The sequence below is a fragment of the Mustela nivalis genome (assembly GCF_964662115.1).
Source record: "Mustela nivalis genome assembly, chromosome: 3".
Classification (NCBI taxonomy): domain Eukaryota; kingdom Metazoa; phylum Chordata; class Mammalia; order Carnivora; family Mustelidae; genus Mustela; species Mustela nivalis.
This window is the reverse complement of record NC_139022.1, coordinates 132,575,887-132,601,319: the sequence shown is the minus strand read 5'-3', so window position 1 is coordinate 132,601,319 and position 25,433 is coordinate 132,575,887. Positions and strand designations below refer to the sequence as shown.

The window sequence follows — 25,433 nt, the reverse complement described above, 5'->3', positions numbered from 1 at the left end:
GCTATTGAGAAGTCAGGAAATGAGTCCCAGAGGTGGCTGGGAGGAGGGGGGGGGCAGGGAGGAGACTATCTTCATTTCTTAACCCCTTTCATAGATGTTTATAGCCTTGAGAAGAAAGGGTTGGCTTGAGTTAACACTCTTGGTACCAAATCTTGGCAGCAAATAAAAACCTAGTTAGAACTGATAGTAAATAAGGTATAACGAGCCCATGTTAAATATATACTTTGCTATCATGTAGGAAGGCTATTTAGCTTATAATAGCTTTTTTTCTACTATAAATTATTTTTTAATATTTCTAAGGAAATTTTTTACAAAAATATCTCAGAGAGGTGATTTTTATCTCTAGAGGCACTTAGTCTGAACTGTTTCCTTTTTGTTTTTCCCCACAGAGTGATTTACTGTACTGGCAGCATTTTTTCCATAGTCAACTCTGTTATATGAAATTCTTTGTCCTATGTCACAGTCACAAATCATTTATCTTGGTTATTTTGGGGTAAAGATACTTTCCAGTAAGATGTAGTTATGTTGTTATGTATCCCCCTCCACTGTCCTTTTCTCTCTCTGGGGCTATCTTTCCATGAAACTCTTGGATCATCAATCAATTTTTGACCGTCCAGTTCATTGAAGCACAGATTTATCCGGTAGTTTTGGTTGGGTAGACCCGTCATTTGGCATTGTGCGGGCACAGCAAAAGTAGCTCTCAACAGATAGTACTCAAATCTTCAGTGAGAATGCACTGATCTTAAAGTCTTTAAATGGAAAATGTGTGTGACAAGGGAGCCATCTGAGATAACTATGTATTAGGAATTCTCACTTGGGAAAAGAGCATATTCTCTAGGTCAGTGGTTCTAAAAATTAGTGGGTACAAGAAGCACCTGCAGAGTTTGTTAATGTTGATTCTCTGACCCACCCCTAAAATTCATGACTTCTTAAATCTGGGATGCTTTCTAGGACATTTTGTTAATACACACTTCAAGTGAATCTGATGTAAGCCCACAAACAACACTTTAAGGTTCTTCACTAAATTACATTGATTAGGCAGTGTTGGTTTTCAGTGAAACAGGTGGGAGACCATGTTTGACTTTGGACTTTGTCCTTCATGTTTTCTCTACGCTCTTCTGCTCTTGTTCTCCAGTCTCCTGTCACCTTCAATTCCACCACCACTCCCTGTACTCTTGACCATGACAATGCAGTCTCAGTTGCTTGCCATAGCCCTTTTCCTAATGAAAGTAGACCGTCTTGTTTTCATCACCTGAGAGTATTGATGAGAAATGGAATGGCTATTCTAGTGGACTCTTAATTTCAGATCAACCAACATTCTTCTTGGAATACTCAATATATAATAATTTAATGAACATTTATCAAGTGCCTGCTTTTCACAAAGTGCTAGGGATAAGATGATGAAGCACACAGCCTCTTTCTTCAAGGAGGTCATGTTCTGGAGCAGAACTTTTTTTTTGGTGAAAACTTCAGTAGCAAATGTTTTAGGTATTGTGAGTCATAAAGTCTCTACTACAACTACTAAACTCTGTAATTATCATGTGAAAGCAGCCATAGACAGTATATAAACAGTGAATGTTGTGTGTTCTAAAACATTTTTATTTGCAAAAATAGTTGGTGGATCCATGGTCTAGAGGGCATGGGCAAGCATCAATTACCTACATTGTGATAATGCTGGAATAAAGGCTAGGACCAGGAGAGGCAATTGTGCTTCATCTCAAGAGCCAGCTCTGATCAGTTGGTAGTGAATGCTTAGAACAGTCGATTCATTCATTCACTCAACATTTATTTACTTATTTGGTACCTTTATGTGCCAGATTTAATGGAACAAACTATAATTATTTATTATCTTTATTTTCCACGGATTGGGAGTTGAGCATTAGGGCTGCGTATTTGCTACCAATGAGCTATCTTAAGGATACACAAACGAGTAAGGAATATTCTACATGTATAAGTCCATATATTCAAGGAATTCAGTTTTGTGCTAACCTAGTAAAGTAAGTACTCTTATGCCCCTTTTACAGATACTAAAGGAATGTTAAGGAATGTACTAAGATCATTCAGCTAGTAAGCTATGAAATAGCATTTCAACCCCCATTTCCTGCTCATAAATCCAAGACCTTTTCCCTACACCCCAGCTGTTTTTAATAATAATGATTTATAGTACAGAGTTCATGGCTTGAACTGTAGTGTAAACCCAGAGGTCAGTGACCTTTAAAAAATTCCAGTCTCTTTCCTTCTGACATGCCTAGACAAGGTTGACACTGAAGCTGATCACAATAACCTTGTTAGCAAGGGGTGTGAGAAACAGGGTTGTTGAGCTTTTGCTATTTGTGCATGTATGTGTGTTTGAGGATGAGTGTGTAACCCTACTGAAGACAAGTCTTGGAGCTGTGTTGCAAAGAACATAGTTTAAAAAAAAATGTTACTATCAGACAACTCAAGTTCTTTATTTAAATTGCTCAAACCTTAAGAAGGGATACAAATACCACAAAAGCTCTTCTAAAAATATTCCTCTCATCTAATCATCTAACTCCCCCATACCTTGCAGCTTCTCCTTCTCTAAAATTTTTATGAAATTCATAGGAAAGCTCCACCTCTCCGTGCTAGTCTTTATGCCTTTTGTTCACCCCTCCCTTGCTTCTGTCACAGAATTTTAAGAACCATTCTGACAATAGCAGAACCTGTCCCAAAGGGCTAGAGAAGGGAATAAACCAAGTGAGCAAAACCAAAAAGTCATTTGTGATGTACTCATTATACTTGCTTGTTCTCATCAGGCAGGTCTACAGAAATCCTCCTTGAGCACCCTGTGTAAAGTTGTCTCCCCCCAAGCCTTCCTACTCTATTACTTTGTTTTCTTTCCTTCATAGTACTCATCATTAACACTAATTAGTTATAGCACTAATTGGTTTGCTTACATGTTTATTGTCCAGCTTTCTGCCCATCTTTGAAACACTAGATTGAGTTCAAAGAGAACTATCTTGTTTCTCCTGTTACCTGGTATATAGTATATGCTCAATAAATATTTGTGGGAAAATGAATGAATATTGCAACCTTAACATGTTAAATGTCTTGGGATTTTATAGATCTCTTGCTGTTTTATAAGTAATAATGGTTTGATTCAAAGAAGTTCCTAATAATATGATATGAGATGTCAGAATCAAGCCTGTGGGGAAGATATTTTTGGTCATGAGACCTTCTTGGTATGACTTTAAATAAATAAGTAGATAGAGGAAGGATCTTGTGAATGGTATACTGTGGACATTAATATGAGTGTTTGTTTTACCTTGACAAGCCTTGGGACGTTTCGGACTGCCCTATAATTATATGCAGCTATTTTGTGTATTCACTGTTCCTTAGAGGAAGGTCCACAGCTTTCTTCAGATACTTAGTGGGATCCATGACCTTCCAGATTTTAAGAACTCCAGCTTTCCAATGGTGTTATACCTATATTCAGGATCTTTTATTGACATTCATCAGGAGTAAGATATTCCTGGGTTTTCAGAGGAATTAGAACAATGATAGCTAGAGTAACAGGAGGGTGAGTCTTCTCTCTTTTTCTGTCTTTGTAAGTTGTTTGTCATGTACACATGAGACTGGCATTTTTATTTTTTCAAAATGGAAATCTTCAAGAAAATTTATAATAATGATATATATTTGTTATTTAATAAAATCCCATAGTGTTGCAAGTGAAATTTTCCTAATCCCACACTTCAGAAATGACTCCTAATACTTTGTGTATATACTTTCCAACATTGGCTGCAAAGATTAATAGACTTGCATTATGCACACTTTTTATGCTAGGAAATAATTAAAATGGGTAAGGGAGAAAATAACTGTTGAACGACTGGATGAAGGAATGCTTATTTTTGTGGTCATTTCTGATTTCCTGTTCTACGTGCGCCGAGGCAAGGACATGGCAAGTACCACAACTACAACAACAGGTAACATTTATTAAGTGCTTACTGGCGTCATGCTAAGTGTTTTATGTGCCTGATTTTCAGCCTCATAAGAACCCTCTGATTCAATTATAATTTCTTTTAACAGCTCAAGAAACCGAGGTGCAGAGAAATGAATCTACTTGTTTGAGTTAAGTGGCTTGCAAGATCCAAGACTTACTGGCAGCAAAGCCCACTCTCTTGGTTTTTCACCCCAACTCTGCCGAGATACCATGATGATAGAGGAGTAGTGTGTGAGGAGAACAAGGCAGAATTTGCTCCCCCCTGAGTTTTTTCCTGGGGTAAGATCATGGAGAGCAGTTCTCTTAACCTCTGCTCTTGTCTCCATCCACTGTCCTTTGAGGAACTCAGTGCAAATTAAATTCCTCAAAATGGTGGTCCAGAAAAACTCAGAGTGGGGTACAAAAATTGAACTGCATCTCTGAAATTCTCATATCAAATTATTTTAAAAATAACTATGTTAAAGCTTCCCATGACACAAGAACTTTCTAAGCAAGAGTGGGATCAGCAACTAGTTCAGGGAGAAGGAAGTTAATGATGTGATGTGGTAGTCATTGGAAGCTGGGACATCTACTTTTGTTATTAATGATACTAATAATGATGATAAATGAAGTACATTTGTTTGATTTCAGCAAAGTCTTAATTACAAGATGAACACAAAGACACACTCTTTTTAACAAAGGCATTAATATTACTTATTACTTGCCTGTGGACTGCACTTCTGATCTGAGTAAGAGGGCTTCCCAACTTCTGTTCTAGGAAGGTTGATGAGCAGGCCAATTCCAGGTTGACAAAGAAGAGATACTTTTAAAAAATTCCACTCTTATGCCCCTGAAGTTCTGGGAGTTTAAGTATCATGAATCTGAGAATTTCCTAACATGTAGGACCCTTGGGAAATATCATGTCCTGGTCCTGCATTTATAGATAAATAAGCTGAGGCCAAAAGTGAGAAATTCCTCGCCCAAGCTCACCCAGTTGCAGGGTTAAGATTCCAAATTTCCAGACTTCCATGACTATGTACCTTTTATCCATTCAATGCTGCCTCCTTAGGACTAGGACTATAAATTTCTTAGACCATTAATTCAGTGGAAAAATTTGCATTGTTTAGGTCATGCCCTTCTAGACTGTTGGATTCTCACCTTTCATTGCCCTTGAAGGGTTTTATTACTTTGTAAAGTATAGGTAACAGATAGCAAAGCAAAAATAATTCTTGTTCCTTGATAAGCAAATGAATATGCAATTGAGTTCTATCCAGTGGACAACCAGTCATTTTATGTCCATTTTCATATTCTTTCAAAAAGCACAAATTTGTTGGGTGCCTGGGTGGCTCAGTTGGTTGTGTCTGACCCTTGATTTCAGCTCAAGTCATTATCTCAGTGTCCTGGGGTCAAGTCCCACATCAGGCTCTCTGTTCAGTGGGGGGACTGCTTGAGATTTCCTCCTTCTCCCTCTGCCCTCCCCCTTGCTTGCTCTCTTTCTCTCTCTCTCAAATAAACAAATCCATCTTTTAAAAAAAATAACACCAATTCGTGCTTCAACATTTGAACTGGTTTTATCATCTGCTTGGTTCCTTCATTTAATGATATCTTTAACATGTGTTTTATATGTGTATAACTTATAATTTTGCTTTTTATCGTGGAAATTATCTTTAACACTACCATCTTCATGTGTTTAGGACGTATCCAAAAACCATATTTTACTTAATATCTTTCTTGAAATCACTTTAAAATACTTAATCTATTTTAGGAGGGCATTTGGTATCCATAATATAGTGGAAACTGTTTACCAGAAATAGAATTTAAGCATAAAAAAGAAATACAATGAAAATAAAACAATGGTATTGAATTTTAACTGGAATTTTACTGGTTTGTGGACACTCTGAATCCAGGGCTTGCTTTATCTCTGTTATAATGGATATTAGTGGGATATTAGTGGGAATTAACAAATGTATCATTCTCCTTGTACTGGCCTGGTCAGAAGAATTGAAAGAAAATGGAAATGAAATGAACTTTCTTATAATGAGAGTCAGTGTTATTTAAATCTTAAATCCCATCCATACCACCTAAAAGGGTCTTGAGGTCACAGGGAAGGATATGTGTCCACATTTTAGGAGACACTGTTTTAGAGCGCATGATAAAGTTTATAGTTAGAACTAGAACGAATTTTATAAAAGCATCCTTTTATCTAAAACGTCAACGAGCAAGAACATATCCATAAAACTGAAAATAGACAATGTCTCTGAGTTGCTGTGACCAAGGTCCGTTATTTTATTCTGGAGGACTAGCTACTTTCATGCCTTTATACAGATATAATAAATGTAAAATAAAGGCAGATTAAAAGCAAGTTCGGAGACGGCTGGGTGGCTCAGTTGAGCATCTATCTTTGACTCAGATCATGATCCCAGGGTCCTGGGATTGAGTCCTGCCTTGGGCTCCTTGTGCAGCAGGGATCCTGCTTCTCCCTTTGTCTGCTGCTCCCCCTGCTTGTGCTCTCTCTCTCTTTCTCTCTGACAAATAAATTAAAGCAAGTTCTGTTGACATGATGGGGACAAAGAGAGGTGTTCTGTGAAAGCAGAGTTGTCTGGATAATTGAGTGTAGGACCAGACAGCACTGTACACATGCATGAACTCCTGAGACCTTCCTTGCCTGTGTTACAGTAGTAACTATCAAGAATGACTGCCAGGCCTTTAGCTCCAATTCATAGCTCTTTCTTTAGCTCCTATTCTCCATAATCCATAACCTTGGAGACATCCTCACTGTGGGTACCCTATAGAGGTCCAGAAACCAACTATTTATCTTTTGCCCCAATCATATTCTTCCTCTTGAGTTCCTTAGCTCAGTGAATGGCATTTCTATTTTCAGGGGCCTGTGCCAGGAAGCTGAGGTCATTTTCTGACTCTTGCCCCTCTTCCATCATGTTCAGTTGATCATCAGGTCCTTTGGGGTCCATTGCTTCAAAAATTTCAAATTTGTCATCTTCTTTTGTTCCTATTGCCATTATTTATGTTAAATCATCCTCTTCTGTGAAGTAGACATCTTCAACATCTTCCTAACTGATCTCCCTGCCTTAGATTCCTTTGTGCACCTCAAGTCTACCTTATATATTTCTGTGAATCAATTTTATAATGTGAAAGTCTGCTTAAAAGTTTAATGGGGCTCCATATTGCTCTCAGAATGAAGCCTGGGCCACTTATGGCAGTTTGTATGGTCCGTAATAGTCTGGCCCTGACTCCTTCACTAGTTTTTATTTATTGACAGTCCCTCTGTCCACCAACATCTGTACCCTTATAATGTTTTGGTCCTGTGGTAATAAATGAATTACTCATGTGTCTATCTAAAGCTAAGTTCTTTTATTTGTGCCCTTAATCCTGATATTGTGCCTACTCATGGACATTATTTTAGCAATTCTTCCCTTTCTCTCCTACAGTCTCAATATTTTCCTCTTTAATGGATTATTCTCATCAGCATTTAAATATGTGGTTATTTTTCACATCTTTGATTCTACCTTTTTTACGCCAGTTGTGACTCCATTTCTTTGTTTTCCTATACTGTTTTAATTTTCTTACTTTCCTTTCTCTCTTAAACCTACCCCACTCAAGATTTGCCCCCATACCTCTCATCAAAATGGTTTCTGTTAAAGTTACGAAGTGACTTCCCTACTATTTAATTTAGTAGTTGTTTTTCAGAACTCCTGTTATCTGACCTTTCAGCAGCTTTTGATGAATACCGAGGACTTTTTCCTTCTTAAAATGCTTTCTTTCCTTGGCTTCCAGAACATCACACATTTGCTTGGCTTTCTTCCTACCTCACTGGTTGTTGCCTCCAAATCTCCTTTCTTCATTTCTCTTCTTCCTGCCCTCTGAATATTGGAGTGCCCCAGGACTCATCTGTAGTCTTCCTCTTTTTTCTATCTACATTCATTCTTTTGGAGAGTTTGACTGGTCACCTGGCTTTAAATGCTATCTGTGTGCTGGTGACCTTCCAATTTATATCTTCAGCCAGACTTCTCTCCTAAATCTCAGACTTATACATTCTACAGCATATCCAGCTTCTTCACTTGGATACCTGACAGACATCTCAAATGCAACTTGTTCAAAATTGAATTCCTGATCTCCCTTTTCACTTCCACCTCAAACCTGCTTTATCCACAGTCTTTCTCTTAGTTTAATGGGGCTCCATATTGCTCTCAGAATGAAGCCTGGGCCACTTATGGCAGTTTGTATGGTCCGTAATAGTCTGGCCCTGACTCCTTCACTAGTTTTTATTTATTGACAGTCCCTCTGTCCACCAACATCTGTACCCTTATAATGTTTTGGTCCTGTGGCTTTAAATGCTATCTGTGTGCTGGTGACCTTCCAATTTATATCTTCAGCCAGACTTCTCTCCTAAATCTCAGACTTATACATTCTACAGCATATCCAGCTCTTCTCTTAGCAGTTGATAGCATTTACATCCTTTCATATGCTCAAGCACAGTGTGGAGTCGTGCTTGAATACTTTGTCTTTCAGGTTCCTCAACCAGGCTGTCAGGAAATACTATGGACTTGGCCTTCAAAATGTATGTAGAATTCAACCACTTATCACCTCTACTGCTGCCAGTCTAGCTACTATCATCGCTAGCTTGGGTTAGTTCAGTAACCTTCGAACATATCTCCTATGTCTGCCTGCCTTAGGGGCTTTGCTGCATGCTCTTCTCTCTGTCTGGAATGCCAGTTCTTCAGATATCAGCATGGCAGTCTCCTTTAGGTCTTTGCTCCTTGGCCATCTTTTCAATGAAGCCTACCCTGACCACACTAGTTACATATTACATATTATACATTAACTCACCTATTAAATTTATCTTTTATTCATAGTCTTCACACAACAATGGCATTTGCCCATAATAAGGCTGGGCAGGATATGTACACCTTTCCTAAACTTACCTTGACTCATTGATGGGATGCCATGCTCACTTGAACAATGGATAGTGGGCCTGAGCTTAGGTTCCTCTTACCTTCCAGACCATAGCCCCAGGATTATGGGGACACCAGATCCCTTGGATGCTATGAAAAGGGGGTCACCTGGTAAGGATGGTAAGGTGGGGAATCCATGTTCTGAGCACTATTTGTCTCCTGCTTCATTGGCTGGCTTTGAACAAATGCCTTGACTTCTCAGGCCTTACTTTTCTAGCTTAAAAATTTCCTTTTTTGGCAAATGTGAACTTTGCAAGCCTAAATTTTCCTTCTCTTCTTATGTTGATAAACTAATTAAAAATACAGCTTATGAAAATGTACAGCATAACAGATACAAGTATAGACTCAGGCTGCTTGGGTTCTAATTCTGGCACTATATATAAGTAGTTTATAAGTTGTATGACATTAACATCATCCCTCTCTCTCAATTTTTCCATCTATGAATAAATACAATAACAAGACCTCATTGTTACTTCCAGAGATAGATGACCTTATTTTGGGTTTCGGGTTTGGGAGTGGATGGATATGGGTGGAGATATTGAGGGGAAATCCCAACACAAATTTCTTTCCTGACCAAAATGGTTGTGCCTGTGGGAAAGTGAGAACAGCAACTGTTATCCATTGACTAAATGAATTAGTTTGGTATTGACTAATTGGTGGACCCTGCTCAGTAAATGCTGTTTGAAAAAAAATAAATGTATGAATGTATCTGGAAAATAATACTGTACATGCATCCTAGAACCCTGTGAAGTTGAATTCAATATCCAGGTAGGAGAGCAATTTGAATTTATATAGCCCCTTTCTACTAAGTATATCAAAGTACATACAGTCAGTACTGGTTTATATGTGTGTGGTTAGCTATGGTAGATTTTTGATGTCCTGCTGTCTTTGCAATGCATGTCAATTTGGTTTTGGGCTACCTCTCTTTGTTCTTAGGTTGGAAGTAACAGGGAGGGCACCATAAGGCAATGCAAACTCATTTTAGTTGCAGTTTAAAAATAATGATGAAGACAAATTGGGGTATGGAAATGTAAACTGAGTGTTCCAAAGCTGAATGAAAATGAGTTTTGCATTATCTGTTCATTTACATTGTTTACATAGCACTTTCCTTCCCACAGTGTGAATAATTACTGTGGGGAAGTGGAAAGAACATGGGATTTAGACTTGGATACATCTAGGTTTGAGTCTAAGTTCCTTTACTTTATAGCTATGTGCCCTTAGCAAGTCCATTAACTTCCCTAAATCTCAGTTTTCTGATCTTTAAGTATAGGTGTTATGGACTGACATTCAAGATTGAAGCTCTCACCATGACTTTATTTGGAGACAGGGCCTTTAAGGAGGTAATTAAGGTTAAATGAAGTCATAAGTGTGGGGATTTTATTCAATATGGCTGGCGTCCTTATAAGAAGAGGAAGAGACACTGGGTGTGCATGCATAGAGGAAAGGACATGTGAGGAATTTTACGTGGGTCATGTGTCAGGTAAAACTGCAGAAGGCAGCTGTTTGCAAGTCAAGGAGAGAGGCCTCATGAGAAACTAACCCTGCTGACACTTTGATCCTGGACTTAAAGCCTCCGGAACAGAACTTACTCTAGAAGTAAGAAGGTAAATTTCTGTTGTTTAAGCCACCAAATCTGTTTTATTCTCTTCTGGAAACCTGAGCAAACTAATACAATAGGTAATAATGCTGGTGCTGGTGCTGCTGGTGATGATTGTGGTAAGAGTCACAATAATACTATCACCCTCAGAGGAAACATACTACAGAGATTTAGAGTGAAGTTTTGAAGTCAGAATTAACTAGGCTCATCATAGTTCTGCTACTTACTGGCTCTGTAATTAGATTTTCAACCTATCTGAACATAAAATGAATAGCATCAACCTCAGAATGATGTCATGGGACACCATTGAATAAGTTATTGTGTATAAAATGTTTAGTTCATTGCTGTGTATGCCATGAAACAGGATATGTGCTTCATACATATTAGTATTTAAAAATCACACTTGTACAACTTATTTTATAGTTCTGTGAGCACAAAGTAAAACACTGCACATGAAGGTGCTGTGTAGAATTAAGTAATTTTATTGTTAAAGATGTGACAATTTTGGACATTTATAAACATTATTCATTTAGCAAATACTTAATGTGTTTATATTATATGTAAACTCTAATTTATAAACTTTAATTCTGTGGTATTTCCCTTCAAGTTTCTTGGATGAGTCCAAGTGTTTTTGAATAGTTAGGTGGCTGTGCTGTTGGTCAGAGGTATAGCAATCTCCGAAACCATATTCTTTGATAAGCTTCTAGCAGGCAAAAAGTTAAAATTGCATTCTATTGATCTCCATGACCCAGAGATGGAAAGGGTTGGTTGTTAATGAAGCACAGTCATTATTCCAGGTAGAGAATTCTTCAAGAATAAAAATTAATAACAGAAGGAAGTTCAGATCTATCAGCCCTTAATAGCGTATGTTTAAGTTTCAGATTGCTTGATGCTTTTAGTCATGCCTGGGTTTATTTAAATTTAAAAAATACTGGTCTTGATTTTTTTGTTAAGATATTCTTAGGAATTTTACCTTGTAAGTTTCTTTGTAAGTGGGATCTTTCCTTAATAGGAAATATTTGAATGGATTTTTGCTGACATATAGTAAAGCTATTAATTTTTATTTATTTATCTTTTATCTTACTCCATGTTGAGCTCCCTTGTTAGCTTAAATAGGTTTTTTTTAGCTGATTCCTTTGGATTTTCTAGGGAGATAATTATAATTGCAAGTAATTTTGTCTTTTCCTTTTTAATATTTATTTAACTTTTTTTTTTCTTGTTCTACTGCATTGGTTAAAGCCTCCAGAACAAATCTCAATGGTTTGGTGTGTTTGCTTATTCCTAATTTCAGTAGAGATATCCTTAGTCTTTCATCATTATATATGTTTGCTGTTACTATATGATATATATTTTAAATACCATGTTAAGAAAGTTTCCTTCAGTTTCTAGCTTAATAAGAATTCATTATTTTATTTGTCTGTTCTCTTTGGTTGAGGTCACTAGTTTCATTTATTCAGACTAGGGCCATCTTCCTATTCCCCCTGGACCCATAAGTCAAGGCCTAGGAGGGAGCTGGTGGAAAGTGTTGATGAATCTTAAGTAACCACAATGCCTCATTGTATAGATTCTTCTAAGTTAGGCCAACTACAGGAACTTGAACGAAACTGGTTAAATAAATCACTGAAAGAAATGAATACTAATTTTTTTGAATTGTCAAACCAAACCCAAATGTTATTTTTTAATTGAATGAGAGTCAAAGAAAAGGTCTTTTTTTTTTTTCTCTTTTTAAAAGTCCCTAGGAAATTTGTTCAGAGCAGTCCAAAAGCTATATATTTTTTGAGTACTGTTGAAATGGAACAAAGGGAGAACTTCAAATGTCTCTAAATTCAATCTGCCAGGACAAATGGTTCATCCATGCAAAGTTCCTGGTAACAGGAGGCATACTGCTGGAGTTGGGGTGGCCAGACTCTGGAAGTGGCGCAAAATTCTAGCTCTTGCTTCTGATGTTGCAGTATTACTCCAGCCTCACCCCAGGACTTTAACAGAATATGAACCTTGGTCAGTCTGGTATTAGGAATCCAGCCCAAGGCATCACTTCTTAGGATATATACTTGAGGAGGGATAAGTAGACTGTAACTTAATCTGTAATTCATCTGTAACCACCACCCTACCTGCCATCACAAAAATGAAGCAAAAGGCATTAGCTACTTTTCTATGTAGGTGTAGGTGCAGGAGTAGCTGTTTTCCTATGAAAAAGCAAAATAGGCAAAATACTTCTTTAGTCCTTCAGTTTGGCATCTCTGTCCCCTTCCGTGTTTTCAGGAAGAGTCAGGTCTTATTTGCCTTTGCAGTATTAAATGGTCGCACCATGTAAAATCTTAATATTCAGGGAAAACTTCTTTGACTGCTGTCCTACCCCAATTTAGGTCAGTTTGAATCTTCTGGTCACCTTATTATCCCATCGGAAATGAAATTATTTCCCATATTTTTGTCTATTTCTTGGTTTAATATCTGTCTTCACAACTCGAGGTTAAGCTCCATGAGGGCAGTTATTTGGAATGTGACTTGCTCATAGTATTTTTCCAGTAAGTATTGAATAGACAGTTGGGCAGGTGGCCTGGAGAACCACAGTGAGAGCACTCTGATATTGTTTTTGCTGTAGTAATGGTTGCCAGACTTTTTGAATATGACCATAACCTGCTCTCTGTCTTTTTAAATAATCCTCAGTTTATGATATTCCCCCACGTCTATCCTAGTAATCCTGCCAGATGTACTTTTGGGTTACATGCCTTGTAATTAATTTTCAGTGCCAAATGTTGAGGTCAGTTGGTCTAACAGATGAAATGAAATTCTTAGAAAAACAAAACAAAAACAAAATTAAATTCAAGCTCCATCCAGTTTGTCTTCATTCTCACATCTCACTGTTTTCCCAAGGTAAGAACATACTTTGTATTTCCTGCTCCTCTGCCTTTGCCCAAGTTATTTTTCTCTAAAAATCTCTGTTTCCTCAGCTATGTAATGCTAAACTTCATTCCAGACCCAGTTTAAACCTCACCTTCTCCAGAAACTCTTCACTTACGGCTCAGTTCCTCCCTCTTTCCAAAAAGTCCCCTTACATTCTGATGCTCTTACTTAGTACATAGCCCTGATGATGTTGAATTTAGCTCTGTCAGAGACTGTGTTCCCTGAGAAGCAGACTCAGGTGGAGTTGAGTGAGGCAGGATGTTTGTTAGGCGTGCCCTTTGGACTAACATCTATAGCAGGAAGATTCAGGAGTGGGCAGAGGGAGAAACAGACCTTACTAGAACCCCACTGATGAGGGGAGCTGTGGCCAGTCAGAGCTGCTTGGCATTGGCTTAAATGGCCCAGCTCTTATATTCATATAGTAATCAGTCCCTGGATGTGGCCACCCTGGGCTGGGAGTGATCTTGGATAAGGCAGCTTTTTAGAGTTGTTATAATCCCTGGAGTGGCAGCAGCTAAATGCTCTCTGCAGATAGCACTCTCAGCAGGTGAGTTCTTTATTTCTTCCTTCCTTCCATCCTTCCTTCCTTCTCTCTCTCTTTCTTAGACAAGGACAGCATGTTTGGGGTGTGGCAGATGCACAGAGGGAGAGAGAATCTTAAGCAGGCTCCACGCTCAGTGCAAGGCTGACACGGGCCTTGATCTCACAACCCTGAGATCATGCATGACCTGAGCCAAATCAGGAGTCAGATGCTTAACCCACTGGGTCACTCAGGTGCCCCAGGACAAATTCTTTCTTAACAGGTAATCAGGGTCTGCCACAAGCTTCTTAAAGTACAGACCATGTCTTATATATCTGTGAAGACCTAGAATGCTTAGCCCTGTGCTTGACACAAAATCAATGCGCAGAGCACCAATAGATGCTAAATGAATTGCCAGTTGTTTTTGGTCTAGATTCTTATTTCTGACCATACAATGAGTTCTTTGACATGAAGAATACTTGCTCCTCCAGAACTTATTACTAGGTTTTTCACATAATATAGGAGATTTATCTGGCTGCCCTTTAGAGCTAATCCATGGGTATGTGTTTCATAGTTGGGTACATGTCTGTTTTGGGTTGGCTTTATATTTCAAACACATATGTCATGGTGGATGAATGTGTGTTGTGGTTGGTGTAGATTGTGGCTGAGGGTTTGGGGGTGTGCCTATGATGTAGCTGAAGAATTATATGGCTGTGAATGCTGAGTTTTTGTGGTGCCCGTCTTGGTGCATGTCTTTTCACAATTTGATATACATAGGTTATGAAGTGTGTATGGATGGTATTGGTGTTTGTGTTGGTTGAATTTGGACATGATGACTAGGGAAAGAGAGAGAGATGAAGTTGTGAGGGTGTGTATGTTGTGAGGGCTGTATGTGTGTGTGTGTGCACATAAATATGCGTGTGCATGCTCGAGTATGCGCATGTGCTGGCTAGAGAGCATTTGCCCCGGCTGGGGTATGGTTGTTGTCGGGAGCCCAGACTCTAAGCTGTAGGCCCCTCTCCTCTGGCCTTGTGAGGGCTGAGCAGGCCCTATCCCCAGCCCTAGCAGCAGGAAGTCCCTCCACTTTCAATAGACAGCAGTATCAGCCATAATTAAAGCTAATTATTCCACGGTGCTCTGCATGTGTGTTGGCCTCCAAAGTACCCTGCAATGAACGGGGAGGAAGCAGGGCTGTTTTTCTTCATAAAAACTTATGAGGAGCGCTGAGCAGATTAACAGCTTTAATGACAAAAATTACCGCTTACAACACTGACTTCAAATCAAAGAACAATATCCGCAGACAGATATTTTCATGGTTTTCATAACAATTCATTATAGGTGGCACCAAGGGATTACATTTTTATTTCCCCTGTGTCGTCTTTCTCAGACTCAGGTTCATTTCTCTTAATGAGGCGGCGGAAGATAAAGGGCAGAGACAGTGCCTCCATGGCGGCTGCTGCGCGAGAGGCATTTAGGGTCACAGAGCCGTCAGAGCTCCAAGAGGAGGGGCTGAGGAGAGAGAGTGATGGGAGCAAGAGGCTTCCTGCCATAATGAACCAAAATTAAGACATAAATTCTCCCACCTTTGTTCCGACAGCTCCAACTCGGGGATTCAGCTTTTTAATGAGGAATGGATCAGAAGCAAAAATTATTAGCTAATTAATTGTACAGAGAACAACAAAAAAAAAAACCCCAAAAAATCTTGCAAGAAGGATTGGGAAAGGGGAGCTGTCCTGTCCCAGCAGCTCTTCAGAAGCAGCACTGAAGGGGAAGTTTCCATGTCTGCACAGTGGCATTGGGAAATGGGACTAGGTGTGTGGGGGGCTGGTTCGTGTTGGCCAGGCTTGGCTTGATACGATAGCCAAAGGGCTTAGAGGGAGGAGCCTCCCATTATGCCCACTTGCTGATTTCCTTTAGACTCTTGACACAGTGGCTTTCTGATTGAGCTAAATAGAGCAGAACCAGTTGAAGAGTCAAGTGTAGTAGCTTCCCTCAGTGTGGCTTCTGACCCCTGACCATTGGATCAGTGGCACTCAAGCTTAAGTGTTTGTAAGAACCACTTGGGAAGCCTGGAAAAGTACAGCTTCCTGAGTCTGATTTACCAGGCTTGAGCTGGGGCCTAGGGATCTGCATTTAAAACAAATATACCAGGTGATTTTTCTGCCTCTGCCTACTTAAGGTTAGAAGTCACTGGTCTCTGCTCAGAATCAGGAATTCTATTCCATTTCTTATTGTCCCTAGGTTCTGCATGTGACTTTGGACTGCTTATTTCTTTATTTGGTGTCTTGGTTTTCTTGTCAATGCACAGAGGACAATAATACCAGTTGAGAAATTACTTTGAGATGAATGCCTCATTTGCTTTCACTGCTTGTAAAACCCAAATTAAATCTCAAAATCCTGGCACACTCTTTACAATCCATTCAGATTTCTAACAGGTTTATAAATAAAATAATTAAAACAGAAAAATATATTGCTTGTCATCAGCTTTTCATTTTGAATTTGGTCTTTCTTTGCTACTATTTCTCTGGGTACTAGTAGGGTAAAGATTTTAAAATTTTTTATTGTGAGACTCCAGAAATAGAGATAACAAAATGGTTGTGACAGGAATATGAGAAAAGGCAGATGGGTCTATAGTGCATTTAGTGTGCAGCAGACAACATCTGAGTGTCTTGATTAAAATTTGTCAGACTATACATCTCCTTCTATCAATTTCAACAGGTCAAGGAACATTAACACTGCAACTATCTGTGAGGGACAAATGCAACTGCATATGATTATCTTTGTGTGTTAGACAATGAGAGGATCCTGCATTATAGAATTATGATTATAGCTTGTATATTGGACATTGTGCTGGGTATCGATATTTTGGAGATAAATAAGATACATTTCCTGCTAATATGAAGCTCATTGTCTAGAGGAAACTCGGTAGAGGAACAGATAATTATTATATTGTGTGGTCATACATCCTTGGTGCCATGGAGGTACAGAGGAATGACACATCATTCTTGGTAGGAAGTGGAGAGAGGCAGTGTGGAGGGTTTGGGAGAATGTCATGGCATTGGAAGGCAATGAAGGAAGATTCTTCTTGGTAGGACCAACACTTGGCACAATAGTCAAATGGGTAAATATTGTTTCTGTCACAGCCTCAGTCTCTGGTTTCAAGAACTCTCTCTCTACTTGAGGTATCTCCTGATCCAGGGAAAACCAATGACTTGGATACCCAGGGATTCTTCTGTGGCTCAACACCACTACAATGTGCCTTTCTCCACACCCCCGCTTACAATGAATGCTTCCTAACCACCAACACTTCACTATGCTGTGCTCTAATCATTCATCTTTCTAAATGATGACTTGGAACAGCTTTAGCTCTTCTCTCGTTTCCTTTTGCCTTTCACTTTAAACAGTCACTAAGATCCACTGTTTCTATCTCTGCAATGTCTTTTGATTTCTTTCTCTCTTTCTGTTGAATTTGCCATCACCCTACACCAGATTTTTATCCTCTCTGACCTAAATTCATAACAATCTTAAAGTACTCTTTTTGCCTTTAATTTTTCTGCCATTTGATGCATTTTCTACATGACCATATATGTAATTCAAAATAGATATATAAAGAGTTACCTTTTTTCTTATATTTGTTGGATAAATGCAATCACTTCTATGTGGCCTTAGAGGCCCTGCATATTTTGACCCAATTCCAGTCTTTCTAAAGATCATCTTCTTCTGCTAGGTTCTGGCTTCAACCATGCAAAATGCTCGAGTATTATCTCCAGTGAGTCATTTGTCATCTTTGAGCACACAGTGTAGTTCCATGTTTTCATGCCTGTGTAATATGATTCCCTCTGCTTGGAATGTCTCTTAGAGAAATTTATACCCCAATTCCTTCCTAGAGGAGTTAGAAATAAGATTCGATAATTGAACTGATTAGATGATTGGGTGATTGAAATAATAGGTAGTATCTCCTCTATCACGAGTCTGTGTAATGGGTAAAAAGAAGTTCATATGGTTTGGTCTAGTCCTTGGTCTTAACAGTTTGACACATTAAGGAATGTTTCATTACTTTATTCTAACTATGTTCCCCACAGTCCCATTCTTAAATATATGCTGAGGAATGTTAAATATTTACAGTTGATTTCATAAAGTGATTGATTCCTTTTGGACTTCTGTCACGCTGTTGGAATTTAATGAGGTTTTTTTTTTTTTTTTTTAACTTAAGCAATCAACTTCATTTTTCACCTATTACAAATTCTAATGATAAATATTTATTAAGTGCTTATTATATCCCAGGCATGGTTCTAAATTACTTACCTGAAATTAACTCATGAAATTCTCACATTAGTCCAACAGGGTAGGTTCTGTTATTATTGCCTATTTTAAAGATGAGGACACTGGAGCCACAGAAAGGTCAAATTACTTGACTAGTGAGTGGTGGCCTCTGGCTCCAGAACCTGCATTCATATATACTAAGCCATTAAATTATGTGCTTCTGGATAGGGAACTGTCTGTCTAATGGAGGTGGGCACTCAAATTCTCTCTGGTTTCAGCCATTCCTCCGCAAGGTTCCTAAAAGATATATGCCCATAACAAAGCCATAAAAATGGACATTTTATTACCAGCATACGCTTAGCCTTGTGCCTAAAATAGATTCCTTGGGACCATCTGGAGGACATGTTTTGACTAAGACAGGAGAACAAGGCCTAGAATCTAAGCTGTCAAAGAGGTCTTCTTTGCCCCTTTTTCTGAGTCCTTGTCTCTCTTTATCTTATCACTCTAGGGGTGAGCAAAGGTCAGTGGTGGGAGAAAAAAGCCAAAGAGCAAAAATAGCAGCAACAGGCATTAGTCTTGCAGCCTGCAGCAGAGCTGATTTACACTGCTTGGTGATGGGATCATCTAGAAAGCCTTTGTATATAGCACAGTGCATATTCTTCTTCTTCTTAAGGATATTAATATGCATATCATATCTATCTTTGGTATATTGTAGTAGACTAGAGAACAATGCTGGGTTTGTAAGAGGTCTCAATAAATTTTTATAGAAACGAATGCAAGATTCCTTAAGTAGAGAAACAGAGCGATGGCTTTATGCATAATTAGGTATGTTTATGTAAATTATGGTTTACTCATATAGTAGAATGCTTTGTGGTCATTAAAATATATATATTTTTGATTTTTACAAATAATTTGAAATGAAATAAGAATTAATGATGTAATGTTAAGTGTAAAAACAGAATGCAAGATTATTATACAATGTGGTCTCAGCTATGTAAAAATAGGCATAATAGGTATTAAAAAAGAATAAAGATGATCTTTACTTTCTTCTCCAGGATATATTGTTAAATAGTAAAGCAAGAAGCAGAATAAGTTCTATGGAATAATATCATTTCATGTAAAAACGTATATATTTCAAGTCCACACACAAAAACTTTTACTCTGGGGAATAAAACTGAGGGTGGTAGTAGTTACAGTGGAAGAATAGAGTAGAAGATCTTAATTTTTAGACCCCCCCCCCCTTTTTCTTTGCCTTAGATTTTCTTTCTTTCTTTCTTTCTTTCTTTCTTTCTTTCTTTCTTTCTTTCTTTCTTTCTTTCTTTCTTTCTTTCTTTTTTTAAACCATGTCCATACACTTTCTTTCCAATAATGAAAGTTTCTTTTTTATAATGGTATAGATACATAAATGTGTCCATTAACAATAAGGGGAGCATAAGTTTGTGGGCCATTTAACTTTACTCCTTTTATCTTTTTTTGAGTATCTAAATGTTCTAAAATGAGTATACCTTATTTTTATAACTAAAGAAATATTAAACATGATTTGAGACAAGCTGAAAATCTGGAATGATATCCAGGGACAGAATTAGAAGGGAAGTCTCTGTGCTGTTCTTACAAAGAGCTCAAGCGTCCCTTCGTCATGTGGTCAGAGATTCCCTCTTTAGAGAGGCCTTGTCCTGAGCACTTGCTCTGAGCTAAGCTCTTCTAGTATTCTCTGCATAACACCTTGTTTGGTATCTTTCACTGCATGTTCACCATCATCTTGTTTGTTGGTGTGTTTGCTTAATGTTTCGTCCTCTGGGCTATGGGTTCTGATTTGGGATCACAACTGGTTGTTGACTCCAGCACTCCAGTCCAATGCCTGCTGCATGATCGGTGCTCAACAAATATTTGTTGAGTTACGAAATGAATGGGTGAACATTCATCCTCTGTATGATTTTTATATCCTAGAGCCCACCAGCAAAGGTCTTTGTAGATAAGAAGAGAAACATCCACAGTGGACTTACGCTTTAGCATGCTGGACGAACATGGTCCCAGCTAAGGGTCCCAAACACCAAGATAGCAAGAAGAGAAGGATGGGCTCAGGAAATGAGTCAGAGGAAGGAGTGGGTACCTTATACTTAGGACAGCTATGTCATACTGTCATGCGAGCATTGTCATTGGTATGGTGGCAGGTATCATTTTGTCAGATTTATGGTGAAGGCTCCTCTGTTGTTATATGGACACATATACTGTGAATGAGGGATAGAAGGTGGACCCTGATGAAAGCCCACATTTCATCGGCATGTAAGACTATGATATTAGAGGTAACGGCTTGAAATTGTAGCAAAGAATTTGGAGAGCTATATTCTTCTAGACTTGGCTGGGCTGGGAGCTGGCTGTTTGTCTTTGATGTAGTTATTCCACCCCTCCAAGTCTTGTTTTTTTATTTATAAAGTGGGGCACTGAGTGATAATCTCTGAGGGTTTGGGGGATGTACCATTGAATGATTGATAAAATAAGAGCTTTTCAGGGTTGGGCTGGAAAAACTTTTCAGTATGATTTCTAGGCACTGTCAATAGGGTCCTGATGTAAGATATGGTACAAAAGTAGGATGTGAGTCTGGTCATGGATTAAGGACTAATGTGATGTGATAAAAGGTTATCCCAACATCTTTCTATAGAAAAGAGTTACAGTCTTCAGTGACTACAAACCAGTATGCATGAAATGGATCAGGTGTGTGCATAGATAAATTCTGGCTTTGCCATCTACTCTCTGAGTGACCCCAGGAAAGTTTCTAAGCCTCATTTTTTTTTTTAATAAAATGAGGATAATAATAGTAATACTTATTATTACAGGGATTTCTCTAAGAATCAAATAAGAGGATGTGTGAAAAGCCCCTAGAATGGTGTCTGGTCTATAGTACTGCTCCATAACCATCAGCCTTTATACTTTAATATCAGTTATAATTCCAGAGTGTAGATCATGTGCAAGGATTTCATTGGTTCTCCATGGCCCTCTTTAAACCTTGTTTAGCCCACTGAGCCACCCAGGTGCCCCAGAACCTTGTTTAAAGAAAAGAGTTCTCTTTAAGGGAGTCCTATTGTGGTAAAATGCTTCCTGCTCTAGAGAAGAGCCCCTACCAAGGATGTACATGTTATTAATATAAAGCCGCCATTTTCACCCTCCAGGTGCTTGGGCTCCATCTTTTCCTTTGGGCCTTACAACAACTTCTATGAGGTCAGTCTTCTTCTCCCTTGTGTGGCTGAGCCTCAGCAAAGTTACCTGCCTGAATGGGGGGCAATGCCAGGGATGGGAACCAAGGTCTGTTTGACTTCAAAGACCCTGCATTTAAGCCCTAGGCTATATAACCTTTTGGAACCATTATTTGTGCTTTCTCTGAGCTCCATTTTCTGGCAGCAAAAGGTCATTCTTGTCCGTCCTCTTCTGTCATAGGCTTATGGGTTGCAGAGAGTGGGAGTTGTTCTTCTGTATTCCCCATGGGTTTCCTGGGGTTCTCTTCCATCTGTTCCAGCATTAGCTGTACTCTGTGTTTAGGGTCTTCAACCTTAAGTCCTCCTAGCACTTCCAAATGAGAGAAGGTGACCCCAAGTTCAGGCCAGCATGGGCTGTCCACAAAGCGTGGGAAAATTATCAGCAGAGACAAAAAAAAAAAAAAAAAAAATTCTCCCTCAAGAACTGTTTTTGTAGGGCTGCATTTTCCGATGTGAAGAGCACATTTTTTGTTAATCTGCTCTCAGTGGCAGAATCGGGGAGAGTGGGAACAGGGCTATTTTATCTACCCCAAACAATTCATCAAACGAACTCAGGGGATCTGAGATAGTGTCTAACAAATAAAAGTCAACATTGCTCCCTTTGTCTTGGGCCACACATGCAAACCATTTCTTTTAAAGGTAAGAGGGGTCATCTTGATGTTCTATGGATGTCAGCAGGCACTACATGCTTTCTTTTACCCCTTCCTGTCCCCTAGGGAAACCTGGCGATCTCAGAGGCTGCTTAGGAGGAACAGTGGGAAAGAAATGGATGTCAAGGGCAAACAGAAGGAGCTTGGTCATTGTGGAGAGTTTGGGCTTTGTGGGAAAGAACTGGCTAGGCCTCTGGCAAAGAACTGAAGAGAAGAGACACAGTTCCTTTCATGAAAGGCCCACCTCAAGAATATTGTAGCTTTTCCTCTGCTTTGGGACAAGAAATGTAATAATAATAATTTCAGTTAATGTTCCGTGAGCTCTTTCAGAGTGTTTGGCATGAGGTTAAAAGCCTACATAGGCTGTCTTACTTTATCTTCACAGAAGTTCTGGGAGGAGTGACAATTACTATTCCCAGTTTCTGAATTGGCAACTGAGGCTCAGCGGGGGAAAGTCACTATCCTGAGGTCACACAGCGAGAAGGCAGAGGAGGTAGGGTTTGGATGTGGGGAATCTGATTCTAGTCCCATACTAGAAGACCCAGACAAGCTGTGAGTTACTCACTCTCTTAACTCAAGCTAGTTAGAGGGCAGAACTAGGATTAGAATTTAGGGCTTCTGATTTTTGTGTTTTTTTTTTTTTTTAAACAACATTGCACTGCTTTTTGATTTAAATTGCCACAGGAATGACATTTCAAAGGAGCAAATTCAATACAGCATTCAATTCATTCAAATTAATCTCCCAAATGAATGGTCGAGCTTGGTAGTCTCTCTAAAACATTGCCAAAGAGCAGTCAAGGTGATTTTTTTGATTGTTGTTAAACTCTCTTTAATTTTTTTTTGAATATAAAAGGAATATATGTCAATTGCAGAAAACTTGGAAAACAAAATAAAGTAAAATAAAATAAGGACCCATAATTCTACCACTCCAGAGATAGTTGTTAGCATTTTAGCATGTTTTAAAAGCATAGCTAATATCAGAATACATATATATATAAATATATATATAAAATTTTATTTTTACAACTTAAAATTGTATTAGCTATGACAAGTAGATTTTCAATCTAATGCACATCTGATTGATTGATATTTAAAAGGCTTCTGAGGACTCATCTGGGTTCTTGGTATTGTGATGAACTAATGATAATTGCTATTGGTTCATGGTTGAGGACTGTGTCTGGAGAAGCATTTATTTGGCATACTGTCAAGGACTGCATCGTGGCTGTACTCCATCTGAAGACATTTTGATGATAGTTTTATTTCCAGGAACAATGATGTTGGGACAAGCTGAGGGCTTACTCTCGTATTGATGAAGTTTGCCTGGTGGCCTGGATTAGAGCCAGGATTTCCTTTGCTGTCAGTACTCCATGCACCAGAAGGATATGGGTAATATCTTGATAGGTATGTGGAGGCCCCATATCTGGGGACAGAGGGACTAGCAGCAGGGATAGCTACTGCTTTAAAAACTCAGCCCAGGACACTGCCATCCTGGCAATTGAATAGCATGCCTTGCTGAGTTTATCAGTGTCACCTTACCCCATCCTATGATTGTCTGGATACTTGCTTGTCATCTTCCATGTGGCTTTCTGCATAGCCAAGAGCAGAAGTCAAATCACTAATGTTAGAACCCTTTACTACTATTTATGAGCCTTATTAAATCACGAAAATAGTGGTCACTAGAACCTTAGGGCTGGAAAGTACCCTCAGGCACATTCCAAGGCCCTTATAGAAGAGGCCGCCAAATCTCACAGAGTATGACAGGGGCAGGTCATCCAACTAGTGGCACAGTCAGGCCTGATGTCAAGTTCTCCTGACCTGTGTTCAGTTATTATCTTGACTTGTTGATTTGTTTTTATAAACTCTATGGCATTACATTTTTTATAAGGAGAAAAAGACATTGATGAATAGATTTAGAGTCCTACAGAGGTGATGTACTTGGGTGCCTGGGTGGCTCAGTTGGTTAAGTGTCTTCCTTCAGCTCAGGTCATAAGGATGCTAGATTCTGGGATAAAATCCCACATTGGTCTCCTTGCTCAGTGGAGAGTGTGCTTCTCTGCCCCTCTCCTGGCTCGTGCTCTCTCTGTCAAATAAATAAATAAATCTTAAAAAAAGGAAAAAAAAAAAAAGAAATGTACTTAGAGAGAAAAGCACTGTTGTGTAATTTACCTTTATATCTTGATTCTTCCAGTTATCTATGTCTACTATGACTGGTTTCCAAAACAAAAATTAGATCATGGGGTCAAGGAGTTATTTGATTTATGAATTTATTTTTTTTAATTTTTATTTTTTAGATTTTATTTATTTATTTGACAGAGAGAGATCACAAGTAGGCAGAGAGGCAGGCAGAGAGAGAGAGAGAGGGAAGCAGGCTCCCTGCTGAGCAGAGAGCCTGATGCGGTGCTGTATCCCAGGACCCTGAGATCATGACCTGAGCAGAAGGCAGAGGCTTAACCCACTGAGCCACCCAGGCCCCCCTGTAAATTTATTTTTAATCAAGGTCTCATAAAGCTTTAAACATAAAATCACGTTTACTTATATAGTGAAAGCTAACATTTATCGAATAAATACTGCTTTGAAATTTTTCATGATTTTTCTCATTTTCCCACCATCCTGTCAGTTAAGTATCAGGAATATGCTTACTATACAGATGAGAAAAACAAGGTTAGAGAAGTTAAAAGACTTAACAGATTCAAAGCTTATAAAAGCCATTTTTCTCTCTGACTCACAAATCTGTTGCCTTGTTCACTATGCCATTCTAGTTCCTGGTTCACATTGCATACATATGAGATATAATTTATGAATCAATTGACTTACTGAAATAATAAAATCAGCTAAATCTGGGGAATAGGGTCACTATCCCCATGACTAAAGATCTTTTTTTTTTTTTAAGATTTTATTTATTTATTTGACAGATACAGATCACAAGTAGGCATTCGAGAGGCAGTCAGAGAGAGAGAGGGAGGGAAGCAGGCTCCCTGCTGAGCAGAGAGCTCGATGTGGGGCTGGATCCCAGAACGCTGGAATCATGGCCCAAGTCAGGCTGAGGCTTTAACCCTCTGAGCCACCCAGGTGCCCCGACTAAAGATCTTTGATTATTTTTGCCGATATACTAAGCTGGTACCTGTGGCAGGTCCTCCACGTCAAATTTAACTGTGTTTGGGAGTCTTGATGTCACTTATGTCTATCGTAATGAACTGATCCAGGTTGACGTTTGAGCTTTCCAGTGTTCAGACTCTCTTTTCCAAACCACAGTCTCTATCTTGTGGGCAGTGGGCTTTGAAGGTGGCTGAATTCAAGGAGGAGAAAGGGAGATGGTGGCAAGGAATGGGACTAATCTC

General features: G+C 38.9%; 1 long non-coding RNA gene across 2 annotated transcripts in view; it reads left to right on the top strand.

The window, feature by feature from the left end:
* The window catches only part of LOC309861775, a 243,545-nt gene that overhangs the window by 145,798 nt on the left and 72,314 nt on the right, over positions 1-25,433 (top strand). The window lies entirely within an intron of this gene.